The following is a 12,131-nucleotide window of genomic DNA, read 5'->3' as shown; positions in this document are numbered from 1 at the left end:
TGTCTTACATTGGAATTGAACTCACGCTTCCTGGTTGATAACCATTTATGCTAACCACTGCACTACCATAACTGGTCTGGGTTTTTGTCTGAGTTGATACAGTATATCAGACTATCGTACTTGAATAACGTTAGTTATTTATCAAGACACATAGCAGACAGTCTGGACACCTTAGTAAGTTATAGTGACAGTAAAACAGTGAATCATTATAAAGTGTAGGTAATGGAGCTGTGAGCTTGGTGTGATGTAAGGCAAATTATACTGAGTAAATGTTTATTTGCTCTGTACTCAACAGCTTACATATCACAGAGTACATCTTTCATATGTAGATAATCCTTTGTTTTTCTTGCGTGCATTTTATACTTGTAAGGTTAGTAAGATTCTTCAACTTACTGTTAATAATTAAAGCATCTGGAAGAGGAAGATGCAAGCAGTGATGTCAGCAAATGCCTCTGGACTTGCTGATAAAAGAATTACAGTCCCATGTTTGTGTGCACACTAGAAATTGGTGGAGAAAGTGACTTCCTACACTGCATGCACAGGCAGCTGGAATGCAGTCTGCTGGTTTTTCTTTAACTTGTGTTAAGGACCTGTTTGCCCTTAGTAGCATATATCGTAGTTGAAAAAGTGGAAAATATACAAAATATACAAGATGGTGTAACTGCTCTCAAGGTAAAACTGGAACAGTGAACAAATTCATAGTTGAAGGTGCACAGAACGTTTCTCCATTTTAAGTTAGATGAGTTTGCAAATCCCCCAATGCTTTTCAAAGGGAGATTTTAATATTTTAAAACTGTGTACAGCGTATTCTGTCTCAACCAAAATTGAACTGTCTGGATACATTTCCTTGAAGAATAAGTGTGCCACATTTCAGTAAAATTGGTCCGTATTCATTTTTTATATTGGACATTGTGGAAACGTTTTACGCACCCTATATTTTTTACATAAATTTTGTCTTAGATTTTTTTCTTTTGGTCTTTTTATATTGCTGTGTCAGTAGAAAAGAGCAAAGTTTAGATTTCCAAACATTAATATTTCAAAGATGAAATATTAGCTTTTTATTTTTTTTTTCCTGTTAAAAGAAAGTAACATATTAAGTAACAGACCTTTTTTTCCAGTACTCACCAATTCAGATCAAAGTTAATGCCTGTGAATAACAGTGTGTGAACTGGCTGTAGTACTTTCAGGGGCAATGTGGAGTAAAACAAACACACACTTGCCCCCCTTTGGTCACTACTTAGCAAAAATTTTAAATCTCATTAAAATTACTCATAAACAGCTCTGTATGTTTATTATTTTATTAAAACAGCTTATTTTGACATAGCTGTTTGCAACAATTTCTCCATAAGGCTTTAACTATGATTTAAAGATTTTAGTCCTCACTTTGCTACAAGCTCCACTCTTGGTGGATGTGTGATCACACCAGAGTCTGCATATGGATAGGTATGTGAGAACACACACATACTCACATAATGTGCCCAAAAAATGTTTGGCACTTCATCTAACAAAGCAGAAAATGGTGTTAGTGTAAGGAATCTCTGAAAATGTATGAGCTAGATGATATGTAGCTCCAGCTCACTTGTCACCAGTAATGCTCCATGTCCCATAAGGTGGTTTGCACTTTCCATTGCCAATGTCTGACTCTCCTACTCCTTGTTAATTGTGACCCAACCTGGTACCTGCATTCAATTTTTTAGACTGTGTCCACATGGGCAGCATGCTGTGGGGATGGAGGAATGGATGGATTGATGCTATTCAATCGAGACATGACCTTTGGCAAGGCAAAACTTAATGAAACCAACATGCACTGCCTTCACATTATTCTTCTAATTAAAAGACTCATCAGCACAGCACATGATGAGCAGCTTCTTGAGCAATTACCTTTGTTTTGGGGTTTTTGTTGCTTTTTGAACTTTTGCCTACTTGCAGTCTTTATGATTTCTGCTTACTATAGATTTGGGTCACATCTGCATGTGAATGCAGTGTTTTCTAATTCGCCTGTCTGCCTGACTCTTCATACTCTCTAGCCACTAAAAAATAAAACTGATTATTTATATAAGCACGTCATATGATCAATTGCATGAGAGCTAAGGCCTCAGATGTCTGTGGAGATACTCATAGGGTCTGCCTCACTAGGACTTGGTGACGCAGTGAAGAGAAGTATGACTGGTACTTGCTTGTATGCGCCAAACAAATATTTTGAGTATTTTGTCTGAAGTAGTTGGAAAGGCCATGGTTTCATTTGTCTAAAGAGTACCACCTACTATGAAGACCTATTAACATCACTCAAGTGAGGAATGATAGGTACCTGGATTACAAAAGATGCCTGCCTGATCTTAGTCTGAGTTGTGAATTGTTGAATTTTTTTCAGACCGGTGTGGCCATCCCCATTTTTAAAAATGGGGACTAGTAAATTAGATGAAAGAGGAAGAAATTAGAGAGGAATCACACAGCTTGTTGGGAAAATATATACAGGGATTCTGGAAAGGAGGCTCCTGCCAGACCCTCACTGTCTCTGTGGTCAGCAGACCTGATCTCATCTCTTATGGTTGTAAGGCATGTGAGATCTAGCAGAACTTTGGGTGTTTGAAGCTTTCTTTTGAAGAATGGCCAGCTTGGAGGTTTTTTAGTAGAGGAAGAAGTATCACCCTGGAGGATTCTGTAATCTGTCTGTTTACTTTCTCTTTTGAACACTTTGTCTTGCATCTGGCTTTGTAGAAATATTGTTTTCACAATGTTTTCTAACAAGGTGACTTTGGTGTGCAAGTGAATCATTTTATATTAAGTACACTAAGCTTGACAGTGCCACATTAGCTATAATCAATTGTATAGTATGATTTTCGGCAAAAAGAAGGTGTAGGAGGAGAACGGGCATCCTGTCTAGAATGTAGGATGACTTATTACCCGAATGGGAGGCCAAAGTAGATCGACAAACAAATTGGCCGGCAGGGTGGGAAATAATTATGCCCAGTCAATATGATACAGTATAACTGATGGTCCAATGGAAGGTGAAAATCGAGAGTTGTTTCATCACCCAGGTGGCAATGGTCCTTGTATGGCAACCCAGTTGGGACACCTGCAGCTGTGCTTAGGAGATGGAGTCTGGAAGTTCAGCTGGTCCCTACATACCGATAGAGGGTGCTGAAAGCATTCCCTGGTCCGGCTTAAAGGGTACCTGCTGCGTTTGTATTGAGTATTGTATACTCTTTTCTGGTTACTGGTTTCTGAAGAGGTGTTTGCAAAAGGTGTTTTGTGGGAATAAATATCTTTTATTTTATTTAAAAAATGTGTGGTGTATTGCTGTGTTTAGGGATTGTGGCTCAGTGGTGCCCCCTTGTAGTCACCAAGGATATTATTGAAAGATGTCAGGATTTGTAAGCGGTAAGTAACGGACAGTTCTGTATTGGTGGTTAACATTTACAACGTGCAATTTAATTAGATTGTGATGCTAAGGTGTCACCCATCCAATGGCTGCTCTCTGGTCCTAATTCGGGATCGACCGATGGTTCGTTGTGTAGTGGGTGCGGCAATGTGTGGTATCAGTGCATGCTCACAACCTGCAACAGAGTGACGCTTTAGTGTCCAGGGGACTCTTCTGTAGGGCTTTACTTTAGGACTGGAGGGCCACAGTGGCTCCAGGTTTTCATTCTAACCATCTTCTTAATTAGTGACCGGTTTTTGCTGCTAATTAACTTCTTTTGTCTTAGTTTTAATTAACTTCACTCAGGTCCCTTAGTTGTTTGTTTTTCATTAATTAGCAGCCAAATAATAATGAGACACAAAACAAGTTGCCACATGACCAGCTCACCTGTGCCCATCACACAGTATCTGAAAATAAACAAAGGTGAAGGTCTCAGTAAGGCTGATCTCTCAGGTCACCAAAACATTATGACAGAGTTCTTAGTAAAAACAGAAAACCAACAGTTGTGGAAATGTCTGCTGTGGCAGAATGAGAGTAGCAACAAGTCGTGGAATTAAATAACGGGTTTAAATAACAGCAAGAATTGGCTTCTCATTAAGAAATTGGTTGGAGTTTGAAGCCCCAATTTAGCTGGTCATCTGTTGGCTTGCTTCACATCTCATTTCTGTTTGGCTGTCATTTAATGAAGAAATGGCTATTAAAATGAAGGGAAAAGAAGTTAATTAGCAGTGAAACCTGCTCGCTGATTAGGAAAAGGGTTAGAATGAAAACCTGCTGCCACTGCGGCCCTCCAGGCCTGGTGTCCGACACCCCAGCTTTAGGATGATTTGATATTAATCACTCTCTGAGAATCAGCAACGGGAATTACTTTGCAATCTCTGTACTTTAGTGAGAAGGCAAGCAAAATGACACATTTTATTGGCTAACTGAAAAGATTACACCTTTTATTGGCTAACTAAAAATGCAGTCTTTTTAGTTAGCCAATAAAAGGTGTCATTTTGCTTGGCTTTTCTCTACATTCATAATGGCTAACACGGTACAACACCCTAGTACTAAAAAGATTACAATATGCAAGCTTTTGAGACAACTCAGGCCCCTTCTTCTTGCCTTTTTAGTTAGCCAATAAAAGGTGTCATTTTGCTTGACTTCTCACCACATTCATAATGGCTAATGCGGTACAACACCCCAGTACTACATTCTGTACTTTAGGAGCCTTCAATTGCTTGATACCTGCACTACTGAAGGAGAACAGGTGATGGCACCAAAGCTCCAGTAAATTTCTTTATTGTCATTTTGTGAAGTCTGCCTTTACCTTCAATACATGCATCTACTGTACAGACCAGGGTTCTTGGGGAGCCTATCCTACCAGCACTGGATACAAGGCAGGAGAGTGTCTGGGGTGCCAAGGCACCACAGGGCAGACAAACTCACACACCTCCACTTACTGACAATGGTGTCAATTCAGTACTACCTGTTTCTGGGGATGTAAAAAAACAATGGATCCAGAGAAAAATTCACACAGATTAAAACAGAATATGCCCTGGGGTGGGCTGGTGCCCTGCCCAGGGTTTGTTCCTGCCTTGTGCCCTGTGCTGGCTGGGATTGGCTCCAGCAGACCCACGTGACCCTGTAGGTAGGATATAGTGGGTTGGAAAATTACTGACTGACTGACTAAAACAGAATATTTAACTCCAAACAGACAATAAAATTCAAAACCAGAATGCTGGATCCATTTGTCAGCAGCACAAACGTCTGTGGCACCATATTATCCAGAGTTTTTATTTTAGTAATGCAATTTTTAAAAATTAATTGCAATTATAAATAATGATGTTGAGAAGGCTGATGCGAATTCTGACAGAAGTAATCTCTGCTAGTGAGATTTACTTAATTTTTGCAAAATTCAGTGCAAGTTTGATCAAAAAGAAATCTGGACATTCAGAGCCTCCTGGTATGTTTTTATAAACCATCTTTTCTTAGCAAAGGGTAAAAGTAATTTTTGTGTTGTATAACACAAATTTAAGTGGAGAAGAAAAAACGTTTCAAAATAAGAATTCCCAGTTAAAAGCATGAACAGGTTCTTGAAGTAAAGGAAAGGATGAGAGTGCTTGAGCTGTGATGTCTCTAGAAAGAGCAACTCATGTTGTGGTTGTAATCATAATCTGAAAAAAATGAAACATCAAAGAAACTGAAAATATACTTTGGCTGCAACTGTTGTTTCATATTTTCTGTCTTTATCTTTCTCAATATTTCTGAGTCTGTCCTCTCTCTTCGCAAGTTTCATGTTGCTCTGAGGTGTGGGAGGTGAACAGGTTAATCAAAGGTCTTTTGGAGCTTATGTCAGCGCATTGTCAAAGGTAAGCAGATTTGGTGGCCAGTTTAGTGGGTCACGAGAGGACCAGAGCTCATCAACACGCAGTCCTGGGCAGGACACTAATCCATCACAGAACCCACTCACGAACAAGCTCACGTTTACACACAAACAGGGCCACTTTAAAATTGCCTTTGAACATGTGGGAGAAAAACTCGAATATCAGGAGTAAAATCCACTAAGACAAAGGCAGAATGTGGAAACTGCATGCAGATAAAGACAAGGGACTAAAACACAGAATAGTGGGCCACCATATGTATATTGTGGGTGCCCAGAAGCCAGGACATGCATGCTGGCCAGGATAACAGAAGGTTTCATCCATGGCCAGGGGGCCATAGTGGAAGGACCGGAAGAATGGGCTTACCAGGAGCAGGTCATCCCCCAACATAATAGGTTGTACTGCTCCTCAGGGCTAAACCGGATTAGGACATCTGCAGGGTTGTATGGGAAATAGTCCAAAAATGTAACTCTGTCCGGGTCTTTGAGGGGCCGCCAGAGGATGCCGTCAGGAGAGGACTGCCCTAGTTCCTGCACAACCTGGAAGTGCTCCAAACGACTGGGAAAAGAGACCAGAAGCAATTCCCAGGTCAAGATTAAAAGAAAGCCTGCTGCCTCATTTTAATGAGTAAGAGTCAGGTGGCAGCGGGCAACACTCACTGGAGGAGAGAATGAGAGAGAGAAGAGAGGGAGAGAGCACTTGAGTGACTGTATATTGGCTGTGATCATTGTTATATATGAGATGGGTGGATTAAAAATCCTTCATTTTGAACCTGGAGTTGTGCTGGATGTTGTGTGTCTGGGGATTGGGGCCTTGGTGGCACTGCCTACTGTTCACAATATGTATATGTATATGTTGTTGTGGATTGCCGGCTTCTTATTCCGGCCCTCACCCCCAGGCCGCCAGGAGGAGCTCTCCGGACAGCACGAACATGCCCCAAGTTCCAGCAGAGCCTCATGGACTTTGTAGTTTCTACACACAGCCCTGCTGGATACCTTGGAGGCCACTGGGAGTCGCTGTAGGGGGTCTCGTGGGCTCTTATGTGCCCTATAACCCGGGAGTATGTCATGGTCACATGACAGGAAGAAACGACGTGCTCCCGGGGTGAAGAAAAGGACTGTTTACCCTGACCCGGAAGGAATAAGGAACTGTGGGCTGTTGGGCAGGAACACCTCCGGGTCAGGGTGTATAAAAGGACTGTGGGAAAGCCCAGACATTGAGCTGAGCTGGGAGGTAGGGTGGCGAAGTGTCTGGGCGAGGAGGAAAGAGTATTGTTGAGAGTTTATTGTGTATATGAGTAGTGTGGAGTGGAAGGTGCTTTGTGCACATGAGTACAAAATAAAAAAGAATTGTACTTTCATCTGGTGTTGCGAGTGGTACCTGAGGGTTCAAGAGGTGGACAAAAGCCTTATCTGCTACACTGTATAGCAATAGGTAGAGGTATATGTATATGTACAGAGAGAGACAGACAGACATTAAGAGAATTAATATAGATAGCATTATATTAATAATTATATATTATTTATATATATATATATTATTTATAGTGTAACTCTCCTCTTTTCTCTCTAAAAACAATCTTCTAGATTCTCTTTAGTCTGAACTACACAAGGGTCACTCTACCAAGACTGTACTGCTCTCAGTTACAAATGCTCTTAGATCTGTTTTTCCTGCCTCTAAACTCAGAATAAACTCCAGATAAACTCAGAATCCATGGTTCTGCGTTGTACTTGTTCAAGTCCTATGTTTCTGACCAATCCTTTTGTGTCCCCTGTTCTAGCTCCTTGTCTTTACAAAGAAAACTCTCCACAAATGTGTCTCAAAGATCACTGTTGGTTCCATTTCTCTTTTCTCTCTACATCCTCTCCTTAGGCAATGTTATTTCTTGTCATGGTTGCTTCTACCATCTCAATGCTGATGATGAACAGATTCTTCTCTCATTTCACTCTTACAACTGAACGGTTTCATTCTTCAGCTGTCTCTCTGCCATTTCATCATGGTTGAATGTTCATTACCTTAAACTTAACCTTCCAAAGTCAGATATGTTGTACTTGCCTTTTGATATGTCTCTAAGCATTGCTCTTGAAGATGTCACCCTTTTTCTATCATTCACGGTCAAATTCATAAACTCTCATCTAGACCTACTGTCGTCTCTGCATTGTTCTGCTCCTCAGTATCTCCAGTCTGTAGTTTCTCCATATGTTCCTTCAAGAAGACTCTGTTCTGCCTCTGCTTGTCTGCTGACCATACAGACGTGGAGGGCCGTATCTATCTAAAGTAATGGTGATCTTTCCAGAAGAACTGTATCAGTTTTTCCACTGTTTTCTGGCAAGAGCTTTTCAGGAATTGGACAATAACATATTTTTTTGGACTCTGTGATATTATGCAATTGAATGACTTACTGAAACAGTTAATTTGGCCATTAACTTAAGAGCTGAATTAGCACACTTGTGTGTGTGGTGTCTCTGACTCCCATCTTGGGCTTGTTACACTTTGTATGTGTGCTTGTGTTTAAACTCTGTGGCCAACAGAGGGCGTTCCAACCACCCCAACCCGACACAGACAGACGCAGGAGGCACATGTCCAAGCACACAGATTTTATTTTTCTTTTTCCCTTGTGGGAAATGCCTTCCCCGTTCCCCACAAGTAAGACACAGTTCCGGCAAGCACAACACTCTCTTTTTCTTTCCTTTCCTTTCCCCTCCACTCTTCCCTGGCAAGCTTCATCTCCGTCCTCCCGACTTTGGCTCACCGAGTAGTGTCTGATGGCCCCTTCTATAAGGCACCCGGAAATACTCCAGGAGCTCAGATGATGGACTTCCAGTGGCACTTCTGGGTGTGGTGGAAGTGTTGTGCTCCAGGACTTAGCATCTGCTGCAGCATCCCCTAGCGGTGCCCACGGACCCCAACAGGGCTGTATTGAACTTCAACTCCCATGGAGCCCTGTGGGAGTCCGAGACACCACTGTCATCCAGGGAAGCTGCCAACTGGCGTTCCAGGGGAGGTAATGTTCTGGCCATATCTCCTCCCCTGCTTCTTCCGGCGTGGAGGCATCCTGGCCTGGCAAGAGCACGCCCATCCACAACAACTCATATCCATCTTTTACTCCACTCCTAATTGTATGGATAGACAACCTTTTTTGCCTAACTTAGAGTCATGATGAGCACAGCAGCTTTGGTAATTGGTCGTCATCCCTTTTGCTTTTAAAACTGACAGTTTTGCTTTGTGCTCTCCCCCACCATAACCTATCATCTATGGGGAGGAGCAAAAGCTTTAGATTCGTCAAAAAGTTCGATCTCCGGTTTTCGATGGATCTCAGCGTTTTAGGGTCCCTTGATCCCGAAAACATTGATATCTCAATGATGGGTTTGTGTTTGTGTGTATGACAGTTCATTGAGGACGGTCTAGAGCTAAAATGGCTGGATAGAAAAATACCAAACACGAAACTTAAGCCTGTTGTGAGATGATGATGTGCTGATTAGTTTTTGAGCCAAATCATGCAAGAGAAAGAGGCACCCTAGAGGAACCCTCAAATATCGTAATTCTAAAATTAATTATGAATTCTTCTCATCAATTGCTATCGTAATGACCTATTTTATGATCAGAAAGATCAGCATCAGAGTGGTAAATAATTACTGAAATGTTATAGAATAGTTTGGGTAACTTGGCTACTAGGACATAAGCCTACTGATGCTCACATCAGAAGTTTTTCAAATGGCTACCCATGCAAAACAACCAAACATGCCTTTGAGAAACTTTATGCTTGTCACAGACTTACTACATACACCACTGAATTAATCTCTTATTCTTGGTTCATTCACATTAATGCTAGTATTTGTTACATTAGGCTGCTGTAACGCTGTATGTAGTTCACTCAATAATTTTTGTGACATTGCCCACAGAAAAATTGACATGGCAGATTCATTAGGCCCCAACCCTGGTGAATTGCTCCTTGAGTTCCTCGAAAAACTCAACTATAGATCTCAGTTATAAATGATACAGCAATTTGCCAAAAAATTGCTGGGACTGCTCTCTAATGACAATAAATATAGTGAAGGATATTACATAAAATATGCCAAATCAGATGTAAGGACAGCAAAGGGCAGCAGATTATTTTGGAATGAAATTTGACCCCAAAGCCACATTCTCCTAAAATAAGTAAAATTTTGAGGTTGTGAAAACATTTGCCTCTTGGATTTTTTGCTTTTGTATTATCTCCTCACCTGCACAAAATTGATATTTATAAAACAAGGAGTTGAAAATTTGGTTGCCACCTTTCTGAGGTGTTAAAAATCATTATTTAAAATATTTAAAATTCTAAAATGTACAGTACCTAAGTCAATTTAGGATCATGGAGGACAGACTCTTTCTCAACAGCCCTGGGTAACATCATCCATCACAGAGCCCATTAATGCACACACTCATAAAGGGCCAATTTAGAGTTAACAGTTAACCCAACATGTGAATCTCTGGGAATGTGGGAGGAAAATCTGAGCACCTGGCGAAAAAACATACTGCCTCTGGGAGAACATGCAAACTCATAACATACAATAATCAGACATGGGACTTGAAGCCAAGATGCTGTGCACATGAAGCAGCAGCATCACCACGCTGCCTCACATCTCAAAGTAACCCTCATTTAATGCATGCGTGCTTCTTTACATACGGTGATAGGTGAGTGTTGCTCAGACAATTAGACGGCAGAAGAGCCTTGTGCCATTAAGTACAATGGCACAGCTTTTTTGGATGTGCCAATCAAGAAAACTCTGGTGTCCATTTCTAAGTGTGGTCATACATGTTTGATTGAAGACCATCAATCTGCCATGCTGTAAACTTGTTTGGCATTGTCACCTATTCCCTACTGATGTACAAATTACAGTATATAGCACCTTTCTTAATGAGCACTTTCCCAAAGCTCAGTCCACTAATTGTAGAGAAATGACTTACTGTATAAACAAAGAGCTGGTGTCACATTACATGACTTCTACTTTCTTTACAACTGCGGTTTCTGAAAGTTTTTGCTTAAGCAGATTAGAGTACATGAGTAGAAATCTCAGGGCATGACAAATGGCACGATTACCTGAAGATTTTCCAGCACAGTTTCACATTTCCTAAAGATTATGGGCTCACTCATTTGTTTGGCTGCCAATAACATGCTACCTGACAAAGCTGTACAATGCTTTCCAGGAATGAAGAGTTTAGCCTCATAGTATATAAAACACTCAACATCAGACAGATGAGCCTCTGTTCTGTTTGTGAGGTTAAAAACACCCATGTTCCCTATTCCTTGCAGCTAGATTTACAGAGATAAAATCAGACTTATTTGATGTTGTCAGGGCCTGAATAAGGTCACGTGAAAGCACTGCAGCATTCCTAGCATCTCAGTTGAACCAGTCTACAACATGAGATCTGATAACCTGTGAGTGCTCACCTAGAAGTACCACGCATATAATGCTAAAGCTTCTGTGAGGAATAAGGAATAAGGATGTTTTGGACCTGACAAACACAAGAGAGACTTGTCTGCCTGAAGTCATGTTTTTTATGTACCACAACAGAATATAAAAAAAGGAGAGATTGCAGCTGAACTCACTGTACCTAGAATGCATTCACACGGACACCAACTCCATCAGGCAGCATGTTGTTATTTGTGAGAAAAATGGGTGTGCTTGCAATACTTTGGAAATATGATGCTGAGCTGTAAAATTGTCTTATTTGACATACACTGTTATATCTAGTCATGTAATCTGATATCCTCCGGCATTGAGGTGAACACCCTAGTTGTCAAGTTTAACATCCTCTCTGACATAATGTCATGTAATGTGCCATTGGCTTATGGCAGCACAGGGAGTCCCCAGGAGGAGTTTGGGGAAAAGCAACTGATGAAATGGCACATACAGATGAGAGGATTGTATCAGCAGGTGGCACTTCACTTCATCCAGTTCAGTTGATTTAGCTATAAAAGGTTATGGTGGCACAATAGTTAGTCCTGTTTCATCTCAGATCCTGGATCCTTGCTTTGAACCCTATGTTGATTGTTGTCTGTGTGCTTGTACTTCCCATGAGGGAATATGTTTTTCTCCTAAATTCCACAAAGTTGCAGATTCAGTTCAATGCCAATTTTAAATTAGCCTCAGGTGAGTGGGCCCTCTAATGGAGTAGTGCCAAGTCTCAAGTTGGCTCCTGCCTTGTTCATACTAGGGCTGATTGAAGTTCTGGCATCCCACAACTAAACTGGATTAAGTGGCTTTGAGAATCAGAGAATAAAAAATAAAAAACTGAATTTTAATCTTCAGAAACCACTTGAGAAGTGGGAGCTGTAAGTGCAGGTGCTTGAGAACGGAGCA

Source organism: Erpetoichthys calabaricus, chromosome 9, assembly GCF_900747795.2.
Source record: "Erpetoichthys calabaricus chromosome 9, fErpCal1.3, whole genome shotgun sequence".
In the NCBI taxonomy this organism is placed as follows: Eukaryota; Metazoa; Chordata; class Cladistia; order Polypteriformes; family Polypteridae; genus Erpetoichthys; species Erpetoichthys calabaricus.
The sequence above is the reverse complement of the archived record's forward strand: the minus strand, read 5'-3'. Positions refer to the sequence as shown.